The sequence below is a fragment of the Bacillus rossius genome, chromosome 5, assembly GCF_032445375.1.
Source record: "Bacillus rossius redtenbacheri isolate Brsri chromosome 5, Brsri_v3, whole genome shotgun sequence".
Taxonomy (NCBI): domain Eukaryota; kingdom Metazoa; phylum Arthropoda; class Insecta; order Phasmatodea; family Bacillidae; genus Bacillus; species Bacillus rossius.
The window spans coordinates 33,217,336-33,238,887 of NC_086333.1; positions in this window are offsets into that span (position 1 = coordinate 33,217,336).

Below are 21,552 nucleotides of genomic sequence, written 5' to 3' on the forward strand. Positions count from 1 at the left end.
GGGTATAAATTGAATTTTAGTGAAATCATATTGTATCAAATCAAACTAAAAAAATAAAGGAAATAAATTTGTAACGATTCATAGATTGATCTTCAGAGAGAGCGAGACACCTATTGAATATCTATAAAACTAACTTTTTTATGAGAGCAGATTTTCATGAAATAAATCATGAAATCATTCAACGATAAAAGCTGTTTATTTAATTAGCGGACGGGTTCACCCCAAGGAGAATATTGACCTTGCGAGACCTCGTGGACATATAGAAATGACACACACTCACTATTTATGTGTCTATGAAACATTATTTTTTCTTCAATTTAAATTGTAATATATAAAAACGGTATTGAAAATTGAAACAAATATGGCGACACTACAAACTGTCAAGATATTTATTTTTTTCTTACTCTCTACTTAGTTCCTACAATAGCAAAACGTAACGTAATGGCTTGAAAGCTATTGCTCGGCAGACATAGAGGAATGACCCTAACAGTTTGTATATCTATGACACATATTACATAAAATTAAGATTTATATTTTTTTTAACCCGTTTAAAATTTATTTTTTTAGACAAAAGATAGCCTATGTCCATCCCCAGGATATAATCAATCTCCTTGCCAAATTTCATTACGATCCGTTCAGCCGTTCAGTCGGGAAAAGGTAACAAACAGACAGACAGAGTTACTTTCGCATTTATAATATTAGTAAGGATATATAGTGAGTGTGTGTCATTTCTCTATGTCCACGAGGTCTCGCCGCGTCAATTTTCTCCTTGGGGCGAACCCGTCCGCTTAATTAAATAAACAACTTTTATCGTTGAATGATTTCATGATTTATTTCATGAAAATCTGCTCTCATATAAAAGTTAGTTTTATAGACATTGAATAGGTGTCCTCTCTCTCTCTCTCTCTCTCCCTCTGAAGATCAATCTATGAATCGTTACAAATTTATTTCCTTTATTTTTTTAGTTTGATTTGATACAATATGATTTCACTAAAAATAAATTTCTACCCCTTCCTATTTTCATTTATACATTACGAAGTTTCACTTCTTCCGCGTGGAGGGACTCCACGCACTATTTTTGCATGCAATTAAAAACTATTTTTTAATGATGCCAAAGAAGTATAACTTCTTATGCGCGTACCTGAGTACACGCACCCATTTTTTTAATTTAATTTTTTCTATATATATTTTTTTCTCTCTACCTAGGGCACTCATAATTCTTTTAAATTTCACGTGTATGTTTTCAATGTCATTCGAGTTGTACAATTTTTTTTGTCAAATTGGTCATTATTTATACTTTGTTTCATTTTGTAAACATACGTATTTTAGGTATTATGACAAATAAAAAAAATTGGTTACACTAACATTCTAAGGTTTTTATTGTGTGGATAGTTTGAAGTTTAATATTATGTAAGTATATAAATTCTTAAATTTATAAATTTCTTCGAAATTTATTCTTAGGTTGGCAGGGCCTACTAATATTTTCTATTTGTCAATATTGTAATTTTTTTACAGTACCTACTTATTTGCAAGGAGTTTGGTTTAGTGTTTATAATTTATCTGCTAAGCGTCAAGAGTCTTAGGGCTGCCGAGACCGAAGACCAGAAATATTTATCAATTATGTAATATATTGTTGAAAAATTTGAATTTTACTATATCAGGAAAGTTGATTTTTTTATTAATTAGAATAGTTACGTGTAATTGCCATCTTCCTTTATTTCATATTAAACATTATGTTTGGTTGAGTGTGAAATAATTATATTTATGTATGTTTTAATTTCATTTCATTTCTTATATATATTCTTACCTACCTACTTCTATTAAATTTAAGGCGGATGTTAACATTGTCATTCCAGTTGTATAAATTTTTTTGTCAAATTAGTTGTTATTTATACTTTTTGTTTTATTTTGGACTATGTTTTTTTTTTTTACTTAATTCAAAGTTTTGTGGTGTGTACGAGGAGTGATATCTCTATTAATTTCTATAATCCTTTGGATAGGCGGAATATTGCCACCACAGTTTTACATATAAACAAATCCTTCAAATGTTTTAAACATTATGACAAATATAAAATAGCTTTAAAAACATCCTTAGTTTTTTTTTTGGTGTGTATAGTTTGAAGTTTAATATTATGTATGTACGTTAATTCTTAAACATAGAGTTATTTATTAATTTATTTATAAAATTATTCATAGGTAGGTAATAAGATTTTCTATTTGTCAATATTGTTATTATGGTAGATAGGTGTACAGTAAATGCCTAATTCTTATATTCCTTTATATTTCTTTTGATTTGGAGTGTTTCCGAGACTTTCGGGGTCCTCATAATTTCGAAAATTTTAAAAATTTTAAAAATCTATCTCTTTCGATTTTAAGTGTTTTTGAGCCATTCAGGGTCCTCGAACCCCCCGCCCCCCTCTGGGAACAAAGCCCCAAAATATCGACAATTTCAGGAATTTCAAATATCTATTCTTTCGAGATGGAGTGTTCCAAACCATTCGAGGACCTGAGCATTTACTTTCCGCAAAAGTGAAAGCCCCAAAATTTCGAAATATAAGAATATATATAATTGGATGTTGGCATGTATGACGTCGATAAACTCTTACATCGTTTGACCGATCGCCATGAAAGTTGGCACATCGAAGTGTTTTTATCATGGAGAAGGTTTTTATGCTAACCATTTTTTTTAACTCGCCGCTAGATGGCGCTGTAGCACATCAACTTCTAAACCTTTCAACCGATCGCCATGGGTAAACAGAAAACCATAGCTCACAGATACACAAACAGTAATTATGTGTCATTTCTTAATGTCCACCACACTGGACATATTTCTATCCATTTTGCTGTAACTCGCGGACAATATATCACCCGGTGTTCAGCCCGGGCAAAGCCGGGTACTGCAGCTAGTGAATCATATTTTACTGGATATACTTAATTGGTTCTCTACTGAAAAAATAGAAGAAATAATTATTTTTGTTAATTTTTTCTTAATATGTGTGATGTCTTCTGAAGTTAATTTTTTTCAATTATTATGTATGTGATGAATTTGAATAAAATATAAATACAAAGGTTACAACGATGGCTATCAAGGGCTACATTCAAAGATTGGGAAAATTCTTAATTCTCGTCGTTTGCTCTGTTGTCACGTCTTTTTTCATTGACTATTAGTTTTTTTTGCCAAAATTAATCTTGTTTTTTGTTAGTAAGCTAACATACTTATCTAGTTGCGTATGGGGGAAAGTAAAATCTAGAATATTATAACTGTATTTTAATTTTATTTTATTTTAATTTATAGTAATTTTATTTAATTTTATATGTACAATATTGAAAGAATGAAAAAAGTAGTCTTTCAAATGTTCAGTTTTTGAAGTAGTTAATTACATGTGACTTGCATCTTATTCTCAATTTCACTGTATATTCTGTAGTTACCTAAATGCAAGTTTTTTGTAGTGAAGATATTGAAATTAAAAACTTATAGTCATTTTTAATTTATTTACTGGCCAAAATTTATTTGCTATGGTAAACGTAGTATTTAGTTGAACAAAAAAAACTATTTTGTTGGGGAGAAACTGGGATTGAGTTGAACTAATTAATAGGTGTAACTGACGAAGTATTTAGTCGAATCAACAAAATTGTCTGTAATAATAAAAGCAGTATGGTTTCAGCAATAAAATATTTGATTGAACAGACAATATGTTATTTTTAACCAACACAACATTTGGTAATGATAAATAGCACCATGGTTGTACCAAACAAAATTTTAGTTGTACTTAACAATATATTTTGTTGAACCAAAAATATATTTGTTAAAAATAAAAAGAATTATGGTTGTATCAATCAACCATTTGTTTAAACCAACAAAGTATTTGGTAAGGTGAGGGCAGAAATTTGGTTGGATCAACGAATCATGGTATGTTTGGAGCGAACAAATCTGCTCAACAAATTTATTTTGTCACAAAAACAAAATATTTAAATCGCTCATATATAAACAAATTTTGGTTTACACAAAAAACAAAAGTCTTTTTTTATCAGTGTACTGTATGTAAATGTAGAATATGTTAAAACAGTACAAGCTAGGCAAGGTAAAGGTGTTCCTCGAGAAACCAGCGAAGAGAACTCGCAGAAACGAGTCTTTTCGCAGCCGCGGCCCGAAGGCACCTGCACCGAGTTGACGCTCGGTTAAACAACGTTTTCCCGGTGTTAATTTGTTGGAACGGCTGTCAGGCGCAGGCCGGCGCCTCCCCCTTCGGGCCGTGGAAGGAAGGCCGGGGCGGGCGAAGCAGTCTCGTGAGGTCCCGCGCTTGGCTGGAGCGAGGCAGGGCGCGCAGCCCGGCTGGCCGGCTCGTTATTTTGAATGGAAACAGGCCCGGTGCGCCCGCCGTCTCCGGCGGTGTATCGGCTCCCCTCTCTCCCGCCGACACCAACACAATTCCCTGGAAACAAAAACAGTGCCGTCGCGCTCGCCCGCCTCCTTCGGTCTCCCGCCCGCCCGAAACAATAGCTAGCGCACCCCTTCCTCGACCCTTGTTTTCGCTCTCGCTCTCCAGCCTGGAAACGAACATCATCTCGATCGCGACGCGGTCCACACAGTCTGGACGGAATCCAATTATTCGACTTCGAATGCGTTTAGTTTTGTTCTGTGCGCTGTTGGCATTTCGGTTGTTTGTACGTGAATTTTATTGAAGCGTCTGCCGTTTGCTTCTCTCCTGTCTCAAGTAAGTGTGTGTGCGCGGGAGTAAATAAAATTGTAATTGCATGTATAAATAAAGGGTGAGGCTGCCCGTAGAAAATATTTATTCAACGCTTTTCGTTATAATGGACCACCATGAGAATACGACAATACCTTGAACTGTCCTTGTGATATTAAAAAAAAAAATGCGTAGATTTGTTTATTATTCAATATCATTTTTCTCAAATACTATAAACAATAAAAATAACCATATATCATTCATTCGACAATATTTCTGAGAAATATATTTAACAAACTTCTACGCCAGCGAAAGCAGAGAAAATAAAAATGAAAAAATTTCCGCAATTTTTCCTTTTTTTTTCTAATATACTTTCACCAACCAACCAAATTAATATTATGATTCATAAAATGTTCCTTTACTAAAAAAAATATTTAAAATTAAAAATCGCTTCATTAAAAATAAATTAAGTACTATGGGTTCAAAATTATGAAGAAAAAATATTTTTTAAAAATAGATTTGGAATCTAGTTTTCTGGTGCATGATTGCTTTGTTGGAACATAATAATTCTATTTCTCATTATATTTGTATACAATTTTTTTATGAAACTTTAAACTATAACGGAAAATAAAGTAAAATAAACTGTAAAACACATGGAAAGGAAAATGAGTAATTAAAACATACTGTGAGTAGGCGTCGAAATTCAGCGTTGCAGTCAACGAAAAACCGCTATAAAGCAATTAGTCTCATTACACAGTCTCTAATATCCACGAATACCAATTGAATGGTGTACCCACAGGTTTCAGTCAGCTCTTATTAACAGATTCGTAACTTGATTAAATTATTAATGACTTGAATATTTTTTTTTATATTGTGGTTAAAAAGTGCCAAATATTATTAAACTGGATGTGCATTCAAGTAATAAAAACAATTAAACATATAGCGTTTATATTATTTTTCTTCCTGCAACCGTTTTGGAGAAAATCAACACCATTGCTGTGATAGTCCAAATGGCAACAGTGCATTTAAATGCAGCGCCCATGTTGTAAGAATGATTCAGTTTAAAACCGTTTTGACAGGGTATCTCATGTATGAATTTTTGTAATACATGATAAGAGTAGGTAACAAAGATGGTTTAAAATATCTGGGAGATAAAAAACTATCATTCATAAAAAATAGTTAAAGTTTTAATAAGTTAAAATAAAAATCCAAAGTGAATTTCTAAAGAATATTATCCTGAGCAGTTTGAACCCAAAGTATTGTTACGAGGACTCTAGCGATGATGCTGACCGGCCAGTCCACGCGCCTGTCTGCGTGGGGACGCGATGCAGGTAACGCCCATCCCATTACCACTACATGCCTTATCCCATTAGCAGCAGCGCATTTCTACCCCTTTATAAGGTTTATAAGGTTAGAAACCCCTTGGTGAGCTATAATAAACGACGAGCGACGAGCTTCGTGTGCGGAGATTGGTGCATCGCAACTGTGTTGTGTGCGATAGACAAGAGAGTGGTGCGAGGCAGAGTGTTTGGACAACCGGTAGAGAGAGCCACTGTTCAGCTGATCCTCAATGGGAAGAGTGAATTGTGGAATTAATAAAAAAGTAATTAATTTGTGGACAGACATAACAAGTGTTAGCATTCAATTAATATGGTCAAAATTAGCTAAAAAAAACTCTTGATAAATTGGGCTGTCCTTTCCGGACCTCTTTTCCCTTTCGTAGCAGTATTTTACATCTTAATGAAAGAGCACCCATTTAATTATTGTAAAACTTGTTGTATTACACCTTCTTGCTATCAAAAATATTGTTAAGATTTGTTGTTTGGTTAAAGTATATTAAAACTATGAGAAGTAATATTAAAAACTATTTTTGTTGCTTTTTTAATGCAGTAATCTGTAAATGAAATACGAAATTATTTAAATTATTCCTTAATGAATCAAATTACTCAGAAAAATAAGTTCAAGAAATAAGTTTCTCTACACATAATATATTATCTCAAGGTCACTACAATGTCTAGCACCAAAAACTTCGTGGTGTATATTCTCAAGGTGTAACAATATAAGAAATTATTTTAATTACATTTTTTTGCCTTATCACCAGTTTTAACGTTATTTAAAAATTAAAATTTTAAGTCAATTTCTCAGCTTATAAAAATTTTTGAATAACAATTTGGAAATAAATGCGCGTGTTTTTGCGTCCTTAGTTTAAAATATTTGAACCTTGGCGCTTAGCAAATATTTTAAGATAGTATGATAGCATTTTTTAAACAATCCAAACACTTATTTTAAAATTTAAAATAACACGTCTGATAAGGAAAAAATCACAAATCTAATCAATTATTTCAGTTTTCATGCTTCACGTCTGCCGGCGCGCCTGCTCCTAAATACGAGTAGATCATTCAGCAACATCGTGACGGTTTAAACTTAAAATGTAGGTTTCATTGGCAGGACTCATTCATAATCATTTAAATAAGGTTGAATTTTTCTGATTTACCTGAAAGCATAGTATATTAATAGGGGCAACATCTACACGAAAATATTTTGAATAAAAATGTTGTAATGAATTCTATATTATCTGTCAGTTTGAATATTTGAGCTGTTTTACTTTCTGAAACACATTCCATCAAAATAAATGATCGAAAGAAGTATAATGGGTTATCTAGAAACTAGAGAAATTAAAGGGTATAGTGTCCTTTATGACTCACCCCGAAGTCGTCTGAATACACGGGCAAATGCCACATTACTTAAGACTTTTATCTTGGAGACGTCTCAACTGGGTAGCCTGTAATTCAATACTTATATTGTAAAATGTTTTGCTGTTGCCCAATTTATAGAAAAAAAATACTACGCAAATGGAAGGGACGGGAAATAGTTTTAAGTATTTAAATGTTTTAAAACAAATGTTGAAAAATATTTTTTTCTGCAATGACGTAAACAAAATAGAGAGTATAAAATATAAAGATATTGTTGCTTTATGACATTTTAAGGGAAATTTCGAATAAATACTACCAATTGTAGTTGTTACCACGGTGCGACTTCCAGAAAAATTGTATAAAGTTTTTTTCATTTCATGGTCCATTGACGCCAAAACCATCAACTCAAATGTTTGTATAAGTATATATACATATAAATAATTATATTTATAGTAAGGGCACAATCGAATCCGTTCATATTTTTTGTAAACCATATAATTTCTATCTATTATTTTGGAAAAGTTTTTCCTAAGATGAGCCATTGCTGCAAGGGGGTTAAAAAAAACAAGCGTAGAATATTAAAAAATGTATAACTTCTTTTCCATGTACACTATAAAAATTCGATCTAATATATTATTAAAACTTAAATTAATATCTACAACTTTTGTCTGAAATAATTTTTCAACGACCTAAAATAACTACAAGGGGTGGAATTAACATGGGTTGAATGAAAAATAAATTCATATCTCCCTTATTAGGCACACTATCAAATCCACTCATATTTTTGTAAATTTTATAATTTTTGTATAAAATTTCTGCCTGTAACAATTTTTGGAAAAGCAAACAACATTTCCAAGGGTTTGAAAACACGCGGGGTTTGAATAAGAAAATAAATAAAACTTCGCTGCCATGTACACTACCGACTAAATTCTTATTTTTGACAAGCTTAAGAAACATAATATTTAAATTTGTCACATAAACTATTTACTGAATTACGAAAGCCTTAAAAACTCATTTCCACGGAAAATAATCTTTTTTGTGTACATGACTATATAAAGCGCAAATATGTTCATTACCTAAAAATGATAGTTATTTATTTCAAATTTGGATGTCAGGAAAATCATTGTAAACATTTTTTGACATGTAGTAAAAAAATAATTTTGTTGTGAACATATATAATTTTTAATAAAAGCTACCCATGTTATATTTATTCCTAAAGCAGCATAAATTTGTTTATCAGATAATTTTTTAAATTTTATTTAATGACTTTCAAACCAATTAAAAGAAATTTACTGGGTTCTTCACCGAAGCAGTAAAACTATTACAATAAAGGTGTGCTCTTTTCGCCTTACATTTTTCCCGTAAATTATCATAGCTAAGCTTCCTCAACTAAACTATATGTTCTATAACACCTCATGCCAAACCCTTCAACACTCTTATATCAATAATTTCCTTGTATTTTTTTATGTTAGGGGAATATTTTTCATAATCATAATTTTTTTACAATATTATTCATTTAAATGGGGAAAAAATGTGTAATATTTTATAATTTTCCGTACGTCTTAAGTTACATTCTAACTAACTTAACTAATGAGCACAAATAATATTAACTTTTTAAATGTTTTATATCGGATATAATCCGTTCTTAGCTAAAGCAGGTCATAAATTTCTCAACTTGGATTACTCTCTGATAATTTAAACTAAGATGTATTCTGTTATAATTTGAAAGTTAGCAATTTAGTAATAAGGATAAAAAAAACAATTAAATTTATTTTTGTTTATAAAAGTCTTAACCTATTTTTCATGAAACGTTATATATTTACGAAATACGTATGTAACATTTCTTTGAGAAAGTAATTCTTTTTTATAAATTCTATTACTTGTAAGCCTTTAACCAATTTTTAAGGAAATAGCAATATATATTGGATTAACAACTATAAAGACCTTTATTTGTTTGGTTTTCCATTAATATTTATGTCTAGAGCAAAAAGCTTTTATAGCGGGCTGTTTGTAATAAAGCACCATACAACTGTATGTTCCTTGTTGCTGGAAAGCAATATTCGCTGTATCCATTCGAAACAGAGCTTCTGTTAATAAAAACAGTACATTTTAATTATCGCAGTTTTCCCTTCGTTCATATGTCCTTTTATTTTTGTTGCAGGGTTTTTTTTTTCCTCCCCCCAATGCGGCCAGCAAGGGCGAGCGCTGGAATAACAGCACACATGGTGCCCGGGCCGCAGTAAACACGGACGCCGCGACAATGGCGGTGATTGGGTTATCGCGCGTCGGGACGCCAGCGAGTGACAGCGACGTCCACGGGGGACAGGCAGCCGCGCGCGTGACGAGCCGGCTGTGATCGGCGCGGCGCGCTCTTCGCCAGGAGGCCGACGCTTTACCGCGCTTTTCCCGCGCCCGAGCGCGGCCGGAGACAGCCGAGCGCCGGCGGGTCGCCATGGACACGACGCTGGGACGCCGCGGGCCGGCGGGCGTGCGCGGCGCCGCCAGTCACGCCGCGGCGGGCAGCCTGGTCGGCCAGCAGCAGCAGCAGCAGCAGCAGCAGCAGCAGCAGAGGTTGCGGAGGCAGCGCAGCTACGAATGGCGCGAGCGGCAGTACAGCACCTCGGAGGATGAGAATACGGCCGGCGGTCTGCTGGTGGGCCACGCGCGGACCAGCAACTCCAGCCTGAGCGCGCTGGGCGCGGCGCCCAAGCAGCAGCAGCGCATAAGCCCCACGCCCGCCGCGTACGCGGCCGGCATCGCGTCCCTGCTCGCCGGCTACTCCAGTAAGTCCCCGGCCGGCCAACAGGTAGTCGCTGGGCCCCACGTGGCCGCAGGCGCGCGAGGCCACCCGCCCGGCACGCCTGTACGACTTGTTGCATGCGCGCACCCCTCTCTCTGCCGTGTGCTCGGCTCGTTACAAACAAGTACGATCATGTTGATAACATTACTGTCATTATTGTAGTCACTTCAATTATATTCTTTTATTATTTATTATTGAACTAGTTTTTTTAAAAGAAAACATTTACTTCAAATTCTGTTATTTCTTAGTGATGAAAGTAAAATAACGTGAGGTATTTTATGTATGGTCATTTAGTTCATTTTATTTTAATACGGTTTCTAGAAACCAAACATTTAATGAAGTATGTAAATTTTTATTCTTTACATAATTAAAAAAAACAGTCACTCAAGATATAGTTGTACAGTTATTTTATGTAAAGTTAAAATGTAAAAGCGAACTTTCCTATTTTTTTATATATAAGAAAACATAATGTTAAAAAAATATATGTGAATTTCTACCTAAATTTATTTTCCAATTTACAAAGAACATGTATGCTGCAGATTTTATTAAATCAATTGACCTGATTTAAGTCTTTAATAATTAATGATTTTTATCTCTTCACGTTTTACATAAATGTCGTACTGGCTGAGCCAGTGTCTTCGTACAGTTGGAATTTAAATCAATGAATTTGTTCGCAAATAATAGTCCAATATACTTGGCAAGATAGGACAACATTACAATATGATAGACTTAAGATCTCGCATAAGTACTTAAAATTTTTTATGCATGCTTAACTTAAACAAAAGGCAATCTTTAATACTTATGAATTATACTTTAAATGCGTACGTTATTGAAATATATATACATAATTTATATTAAGTTATAGTATAATAAACCTATACACATACAGTAAAAAATAAAGAGAATAAAGTCCTAGGTTTCATGATTAATGTAAGTATTTAAAAACTCTAAGGCAATAAAATTATCAATTACATTATTAATTAACTGTTAAAAATTGCAGACAGTTTAGTAATTAAACGTTTGTAACCCTAAAAGTAAAACCAAATGACTTATGAAAAATGTACAATTTTCAATTTGCCATAATAATTAACACAGACCTAAAACTTTTCAGTTACCTTTTAAGGTAACAGAAGTATAAAAACAAATGCAGCGCCATTCATAACATATTTAATACGAAATGTTAAACCAATATCTGTTATTTATCAAGATTGCAATTATTTCATTAATATATTAATACTGGCATAAACCGCACATTTATATATGCATGTAAACAAATATATGTGTTTTCTGTGGAAACAGTTTAGCTTATTGATATTAAAATTGTCGTAATGATAGTTTTACTATGCTAATTTTAACTTATATCGGGTAGGTATTTTTCGGAATTTTTAAAGTATGGTTTACTTTTTTAGTATAAACTGATCAAACTCACTAAAATTCTATAAATGTATTTTATGTTAAGTTGCAATTAGGTGACAAGCTACACAAATAGGATGCGATTAAATTGCAAAAGTATTTTCTTGAATACACATATATGCAAAAGTTATTTTAATTTACAAATTATATATTTAATGTATAAAATTTTGGGAAACTTAACATTATATTTAATTTTAATATTTTGATAATGAAAATATTTCTAAATCAATCAATTGTTAATATAAATGTTGATGAGAGAAATAATAGCTAAAATTAAGAAAGATCTCTTCTGCTTTGTTATTTTGTTTTATGTAACATAATTTATAAAATATTACCCCGTTTTGCCCTATTAGTGATATAAATTTGAAAATAAAAATGTCCCTAAATAACTCTTTACACAAAATTTTCATTTTCAGTCTCTAGTCATACACTTAACAATAATAGATGGTATTATGTTTTATAAATAAGACGAACTTTCTCTATTTTCCCTCTTTTTTCGGAGAATAATTTTATAAAATCATAAAAATATTTTGGTATTCTTTGTTTGTTGATTATGACTACCTTAAACTTTACCTCTTGCTTTATAACCTTCGGAGACATGGCTTCTTATTTGAAAACGTAATCACAAGCTGTTTTACCAATTTATTTGGTAGAATATTAAAATATTAATAGACTTCAAACAGTCTTTGCGTAATGATTTAAGAAGTAAATATACAAAAATATTAAAAACAGACCTTGGTTACACTTCTTACTACAAAATAAACCATTTTAAAATATACTGAATCTTCAGACGTGACTTCTTGGAATAACTACTTTAGTATGGATTGTTATTGCTCACATAAAAAAAATCTTCTATGGTAATATTTAAAAGATAAGAGACCTCTTAATACAAAATAACTGTAATTAAAGACTATGTTCATGACATACAATTATTTTAATCAAATTTTAAGTGCTACATAAATTTCTCTGACATTTATACTAGAATAAAGCTTCAGTGTATTTGTCAACATTCTATTTATAAGCAAACCTGAGCGCAAAATAAATGCGCCTTAAATGCCTCAAGCTATTTAAAAAAATATTTGCGTTACTATCTCGTTCGTAAGAAGTGCAGCATCATGCTTCCATTTTTAAACTTAAAGATGTAAACAAATATTCAATTATTAGCTTCAACAATAGAACCAAACAGAAAAGTTTACAACAGAGGTTCACAATTTGGGTTCACAATTGTCACAAAAATTGGTACGTAACACCTGCAAGAATTCTTATAGTTATCTTGAGCTCTGTTTTTATTCACTCCCTTCCCCTTTAAATCCCTGTCACCACTATCAAGTACCCCAATTTTAAATGTTGCACCTTTTGTTACGCTATAATGAGTCTCACATTTACTAATCCAATGGGCTGTAATGAAGTTTTACTTCAATAAACAGTTTTTATTCGTAATACTAACAGTATTTTTAATTTTCAACATTTTATACATATGTATAAATTTTATCAATTAAAGACATGATCGATACTAAATCAACAAGAATATTCGTCACCTAAAATTAAAACTATAAGGTTTCAGTTCACAAAATGGTTAGGTTTGCATCTGTGTTTTATAATAAATCAAACATTTAAGCTGTTTTCTTGACTTAACGTATACGATTTTTTTTACTTTTTTAAATAACGTAACCTAATTGTGGACGTACACATTACACGAAAATATTAAAATACTATAAAATAATGCTAGAAAAAAATTATTGCGTGTAAAAATTATAAATAAATTTTATTTGTTATATAAACAAGGGTTAACCCTTGTTTATTAAACACTAAATAACACATAATGAAATCATTATAATCTCGCAATAAATAATACTAATTAAAATTTATTAATTCCTAGATGTTAAATATTTCAAACGATTATGCATCGCATCTCATCTGATTATATTATAATCTATATATGACCGTTTTCATAATTAATACCACAACATTAATTAACATAAAAATTTTATACCTCTTCAAACTGACAACATAATAATAGAGAAAAATTTTTGAAATTAAACCCATTATTTAAATAAATAATGAGTTTCGCTTACAGTCAAAGACAGTTAAATAATCAGGAACACCTAATCCTATGTGAAGTGAGGACTTGCAAATTATTCTAACGGTCCCATTAAAAGGAAATGTTTTAATCTATGCAATAAGCTGAAATAGTCTTACTATGTTACTGTTGTAATTTTCTGTTTGATTACAGTTATTATTTTTCATGGAATAATGTTAAATTGTGTGCTCATCAACTGAGATTGAAACCTTATTCATTTTAAATATATGTTTTTATTATTTAAAGGCATACTTAAGATATATTTTAGTTCCTCATAAGCAAAAGGACAGATTTTATTAAACTTTATAACCCTATTACGGAAATTGCAACAATTGTTTAATCTTACCTTGCTCTAAAAAACATATTATATACACAATGGTTTAGTGAGATTAACAACTACATAGTTGTACAATATGAATGTATATGTTTCTGTCACTCTACTAACACAAGCGTTATGACATAAATTTTAGTATGATAAAAAAGAGTTTCCTACGCCATTCATTGCAAAATTTATTTAATATTATTTAAAATTTAACTATTAATAATAGTTTTTGGTTTGAGTTACAAGCAGAAATATAATCTTAACTCAATGAAAAATTAAATTTGTAGGAAACATAAATATTTAATTGAGGATTATTTAAATTCACTTCTTTCTGAATCTTATCAATGAAAATTATAGTTTTCTTAAAAAAATAAGTAAACTTTCTTGTGAACATTAACATTGTCAAATCCTTTAATTAAATCCTTTGTGTTTGGCGATTATTACGATAAACGATGATGACTTAACGGCATTTTTCTATACTGTGAATTATACTATTATCAACTCTTTTATAGTGCATTTACCTTTTAGCACATCACTATGATATTAACTGAAATATATTTTATAATTTATCAAAAAATTAACATGTGTAATTACATCTGTAAGTTTCTTGGATTTTTTTCGTTAAATTTACAAACAATTGGATTTTTGGGCAGACTATTTTTAAGTATTTGGCATAAAGGTTTCCTTAAAAATACAACATTGTGTCACTTTGCCAAACATAATTTTGTTAGACACGAGGCGTGCGGACCTAATGAAGCTGCTGGAATATCGGATTGAATGTAAAATAGCAAGGGCGAATTCTTTTGAAGGGGCTCCACTTCCATGACAATTTTTGTTCTTTTTTTCTCAGGACAAAAGGAGAAGCCAATTAGTTTGGATAGCAATGGGATTCAAAACCATTTATTACTAATGCTCACTCAAGAAAGAATTAGAATCTGCTTTCCAAGTAAAGGCAGTTCAATTATTGTTTAAAATTAAATGTAGTAATATCTTTAACTAAAATTTATTATATTATTATGTAATAATTAAAGTTTACAAACTGCTTAAATGTTTTATAATTGTAACGAGAGCGATTTATAACTATAATCATTGTACAAGTCTTAAAATTGTGTACAAAAATACAAACGTTCAGAAAAATCGTTTTAAAGACGGCAATAATATGAACGTAACGCACTCTTATTTTAAGTAAAGAAACGTTAGCCACGTAAGTATTTATACTTAAAGATTTTGAAGGGTGAACATAAATTAACGGTTTTTTTAAAACATTGTAGCTTGTTTTTAAAATCAGAGCGTTTGCTTATTCGATAGGATGTTAGTAGGAACAAGTTGCAACGAAATAAATACATCTGTTTTTTTTTTAAAATGTTAGTCTTATAAATTAAAATATATAAAATTCTGTTTTTGATGAAATATGTTTTTTTAAATTAAAAAAATTGTTGCATGGCTGCCAGAAGCGTTTGAAGTGAAATTTTACACAAATAGAGGAAGAGGAAATTTATAGCGAACAAAATTATTTGAAACATATACACAAATGTGCAAGCAAAAAGCGTACACGCAAGTGTACAGGCATGCGAGTAAATAATAATGTGTGCAAGTAACCGAGTGTGGAATTAAGAGAGTGAGCATGTTTGTGAGTAAGCAAGTGCGCTAGTATGCAACAATGCAGTGCGTAAGTATAGAACTGCCCAAATTTGCAAGTGTGCAAATTTATGTAAATACACAAGTGTGCAAGTGTGATATGAAGCATACATGTTTTTGATCGCTTCTTTTGCCATGCATGATTTCGACAGATAATTTTATAGTTAATATGTCATGCAAAATTTCGCTTTCAATAAAGTACACACTAAAGGTTCACAATTGTAAAATAGCATTTACAATCAACTTGCAAAGTATCATACAATCATCCTACTCTATTTCATTTCCTCCTCATATTTCTCTCTTCAATTGACCACCTCACTCTTAAGAGTTAGAGGTTTTGTTTTCCGTTACGTCCTGATTTCTCATCACTTTCCTGGATATAATATTTTTTATTATTTAACAAATATCAAAAACAATATTCAAATATTTTAATAATTTTAAAAATCCATAATTAGTACATTTTACATAAATTTCACCGATTAACTAAAGTACTTTATTCAAATTCTTGCATCACAGTAAATGTTTTAGTGACGTATGACTACAATAAGTATTGTTTGAAAAAATCTAAGAACATAAGTTTAAAGTATTCTAAACAGATTTTTGAGAGAATAACTCAAGTATATTTCAAAGTTTTTATTTCGGTATTAATAATAACGACATGGCCGTGACCTTGACATTGGCCTGGCGCAGCTAGTTTCTGTGCTGTGCCGCTCGTGGGAAACACAAAATGTTACATGGAAAGGATTGGCCCTAAAAACCTTGCTCACCCCTGACTCTAAGGGTTGCAGTTATCATAATTTTTTTTACAATATATTTTCGTAATACTTATAACATTTACGGCAATTTATAAAGATCTTGATATTGTGTCGATTAAGAAAGAACGGTATAATTAATTTATACAATCTTAGTTTTGCCATTTCTTTCCGTATGGGTAGGTCTTATAAAGAAAAGTTTTAGAAACTTAATGTAAAAAATATAAATAAAGTTAGATATACCTTTGTGTTGATTTAATACTGTGCCTACGGGGAGTGTTATGGAATTTTAGTCATTTTAACTGTATTTTACCAGTCTTTGCAAAAATGTTAATCTTGTAAAAAAGTTTTAGCAAACAATATTTTTTATTATTTATTAAATTTATGATAATTTAGATGGGACTTAATATTATGTCTACTAAGAGAGATATAAATTTTTGTTTTTCAACTTCTATTTTACACGCTTTGTAAAAACATTGTGACGAATAAAATATTATTTCGCATTAATTTTAAGGAAAATTTTTGGAGTATCTACAATAAATGTGATTGGATTAGATTGTGTGCCATCTAAGAAATAATACATTTATTTGTATTTCTTTTCCTTCAACCCTTGCGATAATCCTTGGTCGTAAAAATTAGTTTAAACAAAATTTTATTTATTAGCTTCAATAACTATACACTAATGCGATATGTTTAGTATAAAGGAATTTATTTTTTCTTTCTTTCTTGGAAAATCTCCCCATTTCTACCAACTTGGTAACATTTTGTCCTTTACGTAATAGATAATGATTTTCCATTTTTTAAATTCATTTTTTAATCTGAAATTCGCTACGCAAATTAAGGCAGCTTTTGTGTTTGTAAATATTTATACACACACATATATATACATATATAAGGTGTGTATATATATACCTTAGATAAGTTGATGGTTTCAGGATCTAGGGACCATGAATCAAAAACGATGTAGAAATGTTTCATAATCACTCTATGACAACTATTGCAATTGCGGTATTGCTTTGAATATAAGTAAATGTAATATTTTGACTGTATGAGTTTAAGAAATGAATAAAACATTTCATAATAACAGATTGCTTACACTATTTTTAGCTGTTAATTTCTTCAGTTAAGTGTTTTCAATCTATATGGTACTAGCATCAAAAGCAGGTGACAAAAATTAAATATATATATATGGGTTTTGAAAATAATTATCATTTACATAATTTATGCATTTAATGCAGTTAGTTATTAACATTAGTTTTCAACAGTAAAACAGTGATATAAATTATTTTATTATATTTATTTAGGAGAGTATGCTTTTAGTGCTTTTGGTTTTAATCTTTATTAATAAGTTTGTATGCCTAGAGTTAAAAGTAGCTTTAAGACAAAAAAATGCTTCAAAAATGTTAAATTTGATAAATAGATTCACCTTTTGACCTCAAAAAGGATTTAAAAAAATATCATTTATTGATTTACAAAATTACAATTTTTTGGATATTTTCGAAATTTTCCCGGAAATATTATGACAATAGATTTTTCATCACCTCCAGGCAACAACTTTTATATTGTTGATATTTCTTCTTAAATTAGCAACAGTATAATATTTTAATGCTTTATTCACTTTTGAAAATTAATCCAGTTTTTTATAAACATCTTTGCCATCATATTGACCGACTAATAGGGACTGGAAAAATTCGCGGTTTCAATGACCACTAGGATAGACTCTACGATTCTCTTATGTAGGTACTCGGGCAACTATCACCTGGTCATTGGCTAGCGACGCAGGACACCTGTTTACTGCGATTCTTATAATTCGATACTTCTTTTGTTGAGTGTTTGGCATTGGCTCAGAGTCCTTCTGGTAAATTGCGGTCCCATCACTAACGCAGCATTAAGCTAAACAAGTTTGGATTCCAGCCTGTCTCGAAAGGAATCCGAGAATTTTTTCGGTCTCTACCGATTATTGGTTTAAAAAATGATAAATTAAAAGGACTTTAAAAGTTATTGAATCCCAGATGGCGTTTTATTTCAGTTACCTTAGTAACAGAAGGTTTTTCATGAGTTTATTTTCAAAATGAGATTTTTTCATTCGAGGCATGGTAATGACGTACACACAAGGAGGGGCATGTCCAATGAACATTAGTAAATTGTTCTACTTGTGGACTGCGGTAGCGAGACACGGGTACGCCAGCTAGTAAATAATATGGCGTTGCATTTGGATATGTTTATTTTTGCATTAACCTTAAATAATGGCTTGAAATAATTGTGTATTGTACCATATCGGATTAACTTTTAACAACTGAATATACATTAAATTCATTTTGTCTTTGTAAATATTTCATTCTTCATTTTTAAATCAGTTTCACGAAGATAAATGATAGTAACGAAAATAAATTAATCATTCAAATTCGTTTGAATTGTACGGAATTTTATAAAGACTTCACTGGTAACACTGTCCACAAGATAGCAGATATTTGAGAAATAAATTCATTCTCATTAACATTTACAAATGCGTAAACTTGAAAAAAAATATTAGGTATATTTTAAATAAAAGTTACCTTTAATAGCCGTTACCATGGTGCGACTTCCGGAAAAAATTATATAGTTTTTCGTTTCATGATCTATAGACCCCATAACCATCATCAAATCAAATTTGTGTCTGTGTATATATATATATATATATATATATATATATATATATATATACATTCACATCTTATGGAAAATCTTGGCCGAAAACGTTAATGGACAATATCCAAACAAAGAGGTAAAAATGGGGAAGATTTCTTTTAAAAACCGAAAAACAGTTATAACTTCCATAACATAAAAGCAACGCATTCGTTTGAACGTAATATAACTCGTAAGAGTAATGCTAAAAACGTTTGTCTAAATACACTTTTGATACGACCAAACATAACTGCAAGGGGTGGAAGAAACAAGGGTCGAAGGACAAAAAAAAATTCTTAACACCCTTCGTATGCACACCATTGAATTTATTCAAATTTTTTAAAAATATTATAATTTTTATTTAGAACATTTGTCTGAAATAATTTTTGATCGGACGAACTATTGCTGTATGGTTTTAGAAAACACGGGTGTAGCATTTAAAAAAATTGCATTTTATAAAAATGCATTTTTTCCGTACTTTGGTCAATATTTAAATTTATTGTGAAAAGCAACATTACACTCTACAACTTTCTCTAGAATAATATTTATTTATACGACAAAACATTACGGCAAGGAGTGAAATAAACAGGGGCTGAATGACAAAAAAATTTATAACTCCAATAGTTGATCAAACCCTCAAAACCATTCAAATTGTTTGTAAATCTTTTTTGATCTAAAACCATTGTCCTAAAAAAAATTTCAATGCCACCAACCATTGCTGCTAAGGGTGAATAAAGAGGGGTTAAAATATAAAAATTAATTCATAACTCCCTTCGTAGGCACACCAACGAAACCGTTAAATTTTTTTGTCAATGTTATATTTTTATGTACAATTTTTATGTGGAACATTTTTTTGATAAGGCAAACCATTTCTGCAAGTGGTTGAAACAACTTGGGGTTGGAATAAGATAATAAATAAAACTTCCCGATCATGTATACTGTTGAACTTATTCTTATTTTGTTTTAACTTTTTTAATATTGTTTAAAATTTTTCTCTGAGGTGAATTTTATGCAACCAAACATTACTAAAAGAGAAGACATATCATGGGTTGAAAAACAAAATAATTATGATCTTTAAAATAGATATACTAACAAATCAGTAATAATTTATTTAGAAAATCCTAAAACTTATCTAAAACATTTTGCTGAAAAAATTTTTTTTATGAAACGAACTCTTAACGTAAAAAACGGTGTTGGAATTTAAAAAAATTCAAAACATTCTTAGTACCAAATTCATTAGAGTATATTTTAAATTATCCTAATATTATTTTAAACCTTCGTCCAAAGAATATTGTAATACTTCTTATTAGTGCAAGGGGTGATAAATAGTGTTTGAGGGTAAAAAAATTACATAATTAACTTAGTAGGCGTAATATGAAATTAGTTCTAAGCTATTCAATTCTGGATGTATTGAGATAAAAACATTAAAAATATTTTCTGCATGGGATGTAAGAAAATGTTTCATCCATCATTTTGGAATATTGAAAAACATACAAAATACAATGAACATTAAGTTCTTGAAATTTTCCAGAAGTTTATAAAAGTTTCCAAACAATTTACAGAAGAAATTGGTACTTCAATATCCACATACGCTTTTAGGCGGTGCCGATAGGTTTTTTTTTTTTTTAGTCACAGTTGAATCAGTTGATAAATTTGTAGAGATACTACAGAATATATACAAACAGGTGCGTGTGCTTTAATGCATTCATTTCCTATTGGTGCTTGTAAAGCTTTTACGGTAGATTTCCAGTTGAATCTAAGTGTCATACACGTAGAGCTAAGCAAAGAACATTTCGCTGACCAGACATTTACAATTCACGCAAGCAAATGCAGCATCGCCTGGTTTCTTCTGAATACCAATTAAATTCTTTTCTCATCCATATTTTATAACATCTCTCTCCCCCCCATCCCCAAATAAAACGCCATAAACTATTCTAACTAATATCTAACTGAGGGACGTCGCTTTTCGAGCGATGTGGGTTGCGTCCATCCAGGGACGTGTCAAAACAAACATGTTGTAAACCTTAAATAACACACATGATGGCTACGTTAAAACCTCCCGTAACATATGTTTAAAATAAAAAAAAATTTAAATTTGAGGTGGAAACCGTTTGTCTAAAGCGTGTAAGTTAAATCACAGAAGATACACAGCAGGAAGTGTGGGTAGGTATTATAACTTATAACCCCTTCCCATTTAAACACAAGTTTGTTACTGTTGCACTACATCGCCGGGAAGTTAATTTGTAGTTTATAACAACGTTCAAGTAAATGTTTATTTTTTATTTTTTTGCTTTGGTGTACCTGAAAAACATTTGGAGCCAAGAATACTGTTTGTTGGTAAAAGGAACAAACTCCAGAACTGAAAAATTTGAGCGTACGCAAACATAACGTGCGAAACTTGCGAACGAGGACAAGGCATATCACTTGTTATTTCCGCATTACTGGAAATTGTTTTCCGGTGAACGCCGTGGAGACGGAGGGGAGACTTGGAGTGTGTCCATA